Source organism: Tenrec ecaudatus, chromosome 3 (genome assembly GCF_050624435.1).
Source record: "Tenrec ecaudatus isolate mTenEca1 chromosome 3, mTenEca1.hap1, whole genome shotgun sequence".
NCBI classification, from domain to species: domain Eukaryota; kingdom Metazoa; phylum Chordata; class Mammalia; order Afrosoricida; family Tenrecidae; genus Tenrec; species Tenrec ecaudatus.
This window is the reverse complement of record NC_134532.1, coordinates 41,861,351-41,868,130: the sequence shown is the minus strand read 5'-3', so window position 1 is coordinate 41,868,130 and position 6,780 is coordinate 41,861,351.

The window sequence follows — 6,780 nt, the reverse complement described above, 5'->3', positions numbered from 1 at the left end:
AGACTTCCTGGCAACTGCAGCGCATTAATTTATACAGGCACGGCATAAGGAATTTCATGGCTAGTCGAGGAGTGTGGGAAGCTGGGAAGAGGAAGCATAGTTGATGGGCAGATCATCGTGCTTCAGCGGTTTTACAGGGAACAAGAGGGGAACTGTCAACTGTCTCTTAGGTGAAGGACACGGCCCTGTCTCCGCCAAAGGAAGTGATGATCCTGCCCTACTAGTCCAAGAAGTAGACAGTTTTGCCCCCAAGAGTTTGCCTCCAGCTTCTCCCAACCTCCACCAGTTGCATCTCACACTGCACACCTGCAAACAGGGACATTCTGGTCAGCAAAACCCTCTGTGTCATCCACTGTGTCTCTCCACCATGCACATTCACACATGCTTGTTCTCTGTAAAACCACTTCTTAACATAGTAACAAGGAAAACCTGGATCATCACTCAAAGGTGACTTGTGTTCAGTCCTGATAATTGAATTTGGACACCTGGGAATTCCAGAGTTGAGGCACTTCTCCCAGGGCTGGTGTGGTTTTATCAGCAGAAGGAAGGGTCGACACCAGTAAGTGAAGTGCATGACTTCTGAGAAGGTCATCACAAGAGCAGATGAATGTCCTAAGTATCATGGGGAGTCTCAGGGGTGTTGTTTATGATGAGTTAGGCTGCTAATTACAAAGTCAGCAGTATGAACCACCAGTGGTTCATTGGGAGGAAGATGAGGCTTTCCACTTCCACTGAGATTTGCACCCTAACACACCTACAGGGGCAGTGCTACTCTGTCTCCTTGTGTCTTTTGAGAGGAAATGACTCAACGACAGTGATGGTTTTTGGATGTGCTTTTGGAAGGACACTGCATTCTGGGTAAAAGAAGGTATGTATAATTTTACTAAACGGAGAGAACAGATCACTTTATTGCATCTTTTAATAAATAGACAAAATATGGGTAGAGGCACTGTTACCATCTCAACTTTATAGGTGTAAAACTACAAATGAATTTCTTAAAATTTCAGCTGTGTATCCCCCAGAGACTCACCTCATGCTCTTTGTCCATGTTCTTTGAGCTTTTAGGGGAAAAAACTAAGATTTTGAGGTAAGCTACTTCAGTGCTATAGGGTGAAATTTGTGAGATTTTCATAGGAAACTATCAGAGGACAACTCTTCATACCTAAAAGAATAGGTGAGCACAATGTCCCAATGGGGAATAAATCCTCAATTCTTCTATCCACACATGTGCCCATCATTGCATGTTTCCATTTTCTTAAAAATTCATAATATGTTCCATGTTCTATTTCCTCAGTTTAAAAAAATCTTTGAAGATTAACGATTTATAACAAAATTTACTCATCATAAGCTTCTGAGTTAACTTTTATGTCTTTAACTGACCCAATAGATAGATTATACAGCCCCCGTTAGTCTTAATTATTGGTGTTTTTCCCCACACTTGTGCCTCTGGTCTTGGGCCACAAGCCAGGTTTGTGATAAGACAGACTTTAACCTACTTTGTCATTTATGCTTCTTGCTTCTGCTGTCATATGTTTATTTCTCATTAAAAAAAACTTTTAAATAATAGTCTTATACTTACTTAAAAATGACTTCATTTTTCATGCTTAGATCTTTGGATATTTTTAGTTGTATGTCTGTGTGTGGCGGGTGGGGGACATGATCTGATACACGGATTCATTTTTCGGCACATGGAAATCTTAATTCTTTTTTTTTATTATTAGGGGCTCATACAACTCCCACCACAATCCATACATATACATACATCAATTGTATAAAGCACATCTGTACATTCATTGCCCTCATCCTTTTCGATGCATTTGCTCTCCACCTAAGCCCCCTGCATCAGGTCCTCGCTTTTCCCCTCCCTCTCTGCTCCCCCCTTCCTCATGAGCCCTTGAGAATCTACAAATTATTATTTTGTCATATTCTTGCCCTATCTGGCGTCTCCCTTCACCCCCTTTTCTGTTGTCCGTCCCCCAGGGAGGAGGTCACATGTAGATCCTTGTAATCGGTTCCCCCTTTCCAACCCACTCACCCTCTACTCTCCTAGTATCACCCCTCACACCCTTGGTCCTGAAGGTATCATCCACCCTGTGCCTCCAGCTCCTATATGCACCAGTGTACAACCTCTGCTCTATCCAGTCTTGCAAGGTAGAATTTGGATCATGGTAGTGGGGGGTCGGGCGAAGGAGTAAGCATTTAGGAACTGGAGGAAAGCTATATTCTTCATCGGTGCTACGTTGCACCCTGACTGACTCATCTTCTCACCTAGACCCCTCTGTGAGGGGATCTCCAGTGACTGACAAATCACCTTGGATTTCCACTCTGCACCTCCCCCTTCATTCACTATGGTAAGGTTTTTTTTGATGATGCCTTATACCTGATCCTTTTGACATCCCATGGTCGCAATAGGCTGGTGTACTTCTTCCATGTGGGCTTTGTTGCTTCCGAGCCAGATGGCCACCAGTCTCCCCACCCCCAGCCTCCAAGAGCCCAGACACCATTCCCCCTGATAGCCGGGCACCATCAGCCCTCCTCACCACACCTACTTATGCACCCATTTGTCCTCGGCGATCGTATCATGGAGGTTTGCTGCCAATGATAAGATTTTCTGTTCTGTGATGCCTGATAACTGGTCCCTTAGGAACCACGTGATCACACAAGCTGGTGTGTTCTTCCATGTGGGCTCCACTGCCCCCGAGCCAGATGGCCGCCTGTCCATCCCCAAGCCTTCAAGATTCCAGACGCCAAATCCCCTCCACAGCCGGGCACCATCAGCCCTCCTCATCACACCTACCTGTTCACACGCTTTGGCTTCAGCAATTGTATCGGGAGGGCAAGCATCACATAGCGCCAATCCAATAAAAGAAAACATACATGCATTGAGGGAGTGCTTGAGTAGAGGCCCAAGGTCCCTCTGCCACCCCAATACTAAACCTATAAACATAGACACATAGATCTATTTCACCATCCTCATATATATATTTGCATGTACACATCTTTGTCTAGACCTCTATAAATGCCCTTGCCTCGCAGCTCCCTTCTCCACCTCCCTTGACTTTCCTCCTGCCACACTAACATGCTCCGTCCCCACCAGGGCCACCGCTACACCTCTTCTTCACGTTACCTCACCCTTGGTCATTCCCTAACAGGCCTGCCACTCCCCCCTCACCATCAATTTGGATCTCATGTTGTTCCCCTATCCGTGGACCAGTCAACACCACCTCCCCACCCCCCCACCTCCCCCCATCCCAAGTCCCTCCAGAACTGCTGGTCCCGCCGTCCCCCCTCCAGACAGTTCATCCAACCCATCCCATCTGGACAGACTTATCTTTATGATGCACCTCCTGTGATCCCACAGTCTTGAATTTCCCTCTAAGCAACTCTCCTCGGCTGGATTCTGTGGAGTCCCCCTGGTATGTGTCACTCCGTCGCCATCTTCCCGGAAGTCCCGGAAATCTAATTCTTACAGAATCATTTATTTAATGGTTACTTCACGTAAGAGGATTTAATACTCTTATATTAAATAAGTTTACCTCAGTTGTATAAGCATATAATTTTTACTTTAAAAGTTACTCCATTGGTCTATATGGAGTTCCTCTGTGAAGGATTACACTCGACTCTGCTCACCAAATGACAGGTGATTCACACTCACCCAGAGGTGCCTGAGAGTAAGGTCTAGTGAATCACTTCACAAAGATGCCTGGAAAGTAAGAGAAGGGACTGCATTTGTCTAAATGGTGAGATTCTGTTTTGCAGGAAACTGTGGATGACAGTGGAATCCCCAATTATATTCATTGGTATATAGTATTTATTTTGTATTTATTGCACATTATTTTCCTGATTGTTTGATAGCCATACAGCTAAACTGAATAAGGAATGGTATATGTATTGAATGTTAAGCATTAAATAATTTAACACTTTGTGAATGTAAACATCTATATTACTATTTTAGGTAATTACTTGACTAAACAGCATTAATCTAAACTTTCTGCACCTCACTTCATCAGAGATGTTGTTGAGTGCTTTTGTGTCAACTTTAATCATCATGGTTCTGTGTCCATCAGAAAAAATACATACACTGCCACATCTTGGACCGTCCCCACTTGTTCCTAGAGAACAATTTTGTAGCCACTCTCTGTGTATCTAATTAACTATTTTCCTCTATTTTGCTGACACTCTGTCAAACAGGATGTCCTTCTCTAGGAACTGGATTCCCTGATCAAGGGTTCAAAATATGTGAAAAGTCCCACTATTCTCAATTCTAAAGAGCATTCTGAGATATTAGTCTGCAATTTCTACCTCTTGTGACAAATTTGCTATTTTTTTTATCAAAGTTTCCTTCCATTGAATGTTTGCTTTTTTATGACTCCAAAGAGTAATCTCAACCACAAAGGTCATTCCAGTTCCCCTGTTCCCTATGTTAGAGATCTCTCTCTGCCTGAAACACTTGTGTCTGCATAAACTGAGACCATGAGTAACAAGCATCACTAATGACATGTCACAAGTACAGCCCCAGGTGTCACCACATTAATTATCTCAGACATAGAAAATCAATCAGTCACTACTCACATTGCAGAGGGAGCAAAGCAGTCAGACACCTGACCCTTCAAGGTCTGATTAACAGACAGAATGATAATAACCATGACAATCTGTATGCTAAGAAGGAAAATTGATCATATGGGATGCCAATGAAGGGTCAGGGTCACTTTTAATATTTGGACTGCAAACAGAGAATGCTAGTTTCTCCTATCAAGCTTGCAGTGAGGAGAAATTTAGAGAAAAACTGTCCAGGGGATGCTGAGAGCTAAGAGGGGAAGCCTTAATTCTAACACGTAATCCTCCCTGTCATTTTCTGTGCCTGTCTATGGCTTTGTGTATGTGCTCAGTGGGTCCTGTGCGCCCCCTGCTGCCCGTGTCTCCCCTTCAGTGGAGTTTTGTGTCTGAACTTACACTGACATCCCCTCACTGTGCTCCTTGCACAGTAATCCATGGCTGTGTCCTGAGCGTTGATGGAGTTCAGCTGCAGGAAGAACTGATTCCTTAGTGTGTCTCTGGTGATGGAGAGTTGGCTTTGGAAGGATGGGTTATAACTTGTACTACCCTCATAGCATATTACTCACATCCACTGAAGTCCCTTTTCTGAGGTCTGGCAGATCCAGTTCCAGCAGGAAATACTGGTGATGGAGAAAACTGAGACAGTGCAGGTGAGGGACTGCTTTTGGGAGGGCTTCACCCATCCTGGTCTCGACTGCTGAGGCTGCACTCCTGTAAATAAAGAGAATTGGTCTCTGTCAATTACTTGCAGTTACAACCATTCCTATAGACCCAGGTCAGATATCTGAATCTCCCACCTTAGGGAACTGTCACCTGGCACAGGAGAACAGAGCAATAGCACACAGAGCAATAGAACACAGCTCTGCTTTGCCAAGAGACCTAGAGTTCTGCTGAAGAGATCTGACAACCTTCAGTGCTCAAGAGTGAAATTTTAACCTAGTGCCTGAAGAATGATTTACATGTGTGAGTTTTAAAAGTTTGGCATTGAATAAGGAAGACCCCAAAAAATCTATCCATTTGAATTGTGGTCCTGAAGAAGAAAGTTGAAAGTACTGGCTACTGCTCAAAGGACAAACTGTCTAACTTGGAGTGAAGTGAAGGGGTATGGAAAGAAGAAGGCCTTCAAGGAACTGGACTGACAGTGTCTACAACAATGGGCTGAAGCATGGGAACGATTGTAAAGAAAGCGCAGGAGCGTGCTGTGTTTTGTTCTGTTGCGTACCGTTCGCTATAGGGTTGTAACCAACTGGATGGCAGGTAACAACAACAAATGTGTGATGGTTGTGTGAGTCATTTGAATGACAGAAAGCATGCTGGCTGGGAAGTAGGTTGACCATAACACAGAGTCGTGTGTAAGCAGAATGGTCACCAATGTGATACCGTGTCTGTAAACATAATTGTTTAGGATCTGATCCCGTGATTGCAGAAAGGTAATGAGTCAAGAGGCAGTACAGTGGAGAGGTCTGACTAGAAGATCTTCCAGGCCAGTTAGTAGCAGAGAATCTGATGGCAGGGATTCTGGCACCTGAGCTACCCAATGTAGATAGCAGGTAAGGGCTGAGAAATCTGCTATCCACTGCCTGTGAGCTAGGTCACATAGCAGTAGAGAGGTTGCTAGTGCAGAGACCAAATGCAGAAATGCTGTACTGACCTGGAGTTAGACCAGTGAGCAGCAGAGAGACCCCACTGGCAGAAAACTGTCCAATGCTCTGATCAAGAATTGTATCAACAGGGAATATTTCTGTTCCAAGGTTTATCTGCTTCGAAAGCTCCCCTGGTTAGCCAACTACATACAATTTGTATCTTGTTACTTTCAAATTATTATTTTTCTTTCAACAAATACCTTTTTTGGGGGCTCTTACATCTCTTATCACAATCCATATGTTCCTCTAATGTGTCAAGCACATTTACACAAAAGCCACCATCATCATTTTCAAAGGATTCTCTTACCACTTGAGCCCCTGATTTCAAATTAATTTTTATCCCAATGTATAACCCGTTTCCAGCCTCCAATTAACTACATACCTGTGAGTGTGGTGTGAGTCTGTACAGCTAGTGGATGGAGTTGTCAAACCCAGCTGAGCAGGGAGTAAAGTACAGGGAACTGTTGGGTTTAGAAATAGTGAAGGAGTTGGAGAACAGTAGTGGTATATCTGACCTCCAGCTTATAATAATCACCTTTATGCTGATTGAAAATCTATTCCACTGTGAATTACTCAAATA